Here is a 1964-nt window from a genome sequence, read left to right on the forward strand (position 1 = left end):
AGCCCATTTTTAACCTTTTATAAACATGCATTTTTCTGAATTCAAAATTTGGAAATCTGACTGAAAATCTGCATTCTATTCTGTTTTGTGTTACCATGGCATTATTTGTATTAGTATCATCATACCAAAACTTGCAAGTCATATTTCTAAGCCATACGATATCATGTTACAGTATTTTCATTCAAAATATTATTTCCAGACAACCAAACTAGTCAAACAATATAAGAGGATAAGTATAGTGAAATTCATGAAAATAGAGTCAAGGATCCTCAATTCAATTCAGAAACACATGTTGGTCAAGTATCTTATAATAAATCATTGACTTCTATTTAAAATCATAACTTTTATTTATGCAAAAAAGAAAAAAACCCTCCCTTCAAGTCATCATCAAAACCAAGTCAACAAATAATAGTAAAGACATTTATCTCATGCTTCTCAATATGCAGTCGAATAATTCATAATGAGAGAGGGAGTATAAATCTTGGTGTTGTCAAATCAAGTTTCAAACATTCAACCCACATATAAACATATATGAACAAAATCGAATTTACGGGGGGAAGGCATAAAGACCAAAAATGTATCATCAATAAGGTTTGATAATGCATAATTGTAATTATAAATCCAAACCCCTTTGTAAATTCATGATTTATAAATATTTATTAATCATTAAAACAATTTCACCATGCCCATGTAGTTTTAGGAAAACCCCACGTACCTTATAGTGATTAGTTTGAAGATTGAAAGCCAAATATCGAAACCTTTATTGAGAATCTTGAATTCGAAAGCTTGAATTCTTGATCTTTGGGAAGAAAAATTGAATCTTGTTCTTGGAGAGATGGTTAGGGTTTTTCTTTTGAGAGAAAATTGATTTAAGAGGCAACTGATGCTCCTTGGGGCTGAAATTTTATGTTATGGATGGAATTTGGGTTAGGGAAGTAACCAAAATGTCCATAGACCCATTAGAAACTGATTTAGCGTGTGAAATAGTTCTCTAACGCATTGGGCAACATGTCGCACTGCTATTGCATCGGCTTACTACCTCACACGGAAAGTGTAATAACTTTTCATTCGGTAATTAAATTTAAGTGAAATTGGTATCATTGAAAAGTTAATTTAATTATCTACAATTTGGTGGGTCTAAAGATGCAAAATTCTACGTGTATCAAAAGTTATACACATTCAAAGTGGACCCTTATAGAATCGAATATCAAACTTTGGGTGTAAGAAAGATTCTTAGCTCAACTTGCTGTAAGAGATTTCTATGAACACTCTAAACCTCATACTCACTTCATACACTAGGAGAAAGATCATGAAACATGAATTTAAATGTAAACCATGGAATAAGAGTTTACACACATAGGAACGATGGTCCGATTTCTAGCTCAAAAAGATGGGGCATTACATTATCTCCCCCTTGGGATCATTCATCCTCAAATGATGGGTTGGGATTTGTTGAAACTCTAAAAGTGTAGAATAAAGAACGAAACCTCAAATTGTATATTTTTCTTAATGAAATAGGTAAAGGCCTCAAACGAGCTTCATGATAACCTCTATTGAAATGTGAAAGCACGAACATGGGATAATGAGACTTTACATAGGGATGATATTGCACATGAGTTCTATTAATCATAATCATTACAACATATGGAAGGAGTTTATTTGATGATCATTGACCTGATTTATACTGGCACTAATCGCGGAAGATAGGATTAGAAGCATTCTCTACCTTACAAAGTACCACTAATAGACTAAAACTTAGAGGAACTAATCATCTAGACCCCAAACAATAGATAGCATACTTCACACTTGCCAACTTATAACTCTCCAATCACACTTCTAGCCACGATAATTTGAGTCCTTCTACTTAGTAATGCTATGTTAGGTCCTAACTCGGAGTAAAATGGTGCTTACTAAAGCTACGGGACCCTGGACTTTACATCCATTAAAGAATATTTCTTCACCAT

The sequence above is a fragment of the Capsicum annuum genome, chromosome 5, assembly GCF_002878395.1.
Source record: "Capsicum annuum cultivar UCD-10X-F1 chromosome 5, UCD10Xv1.1, whole genome shotgun sequence".
Taxonomy (NCBI): Eukaryota; Viridiplantae; Streptophyta; class Magnoliopsida; order Solanales; family Solanaceae; genus Capsicum; species Capsicum annuum.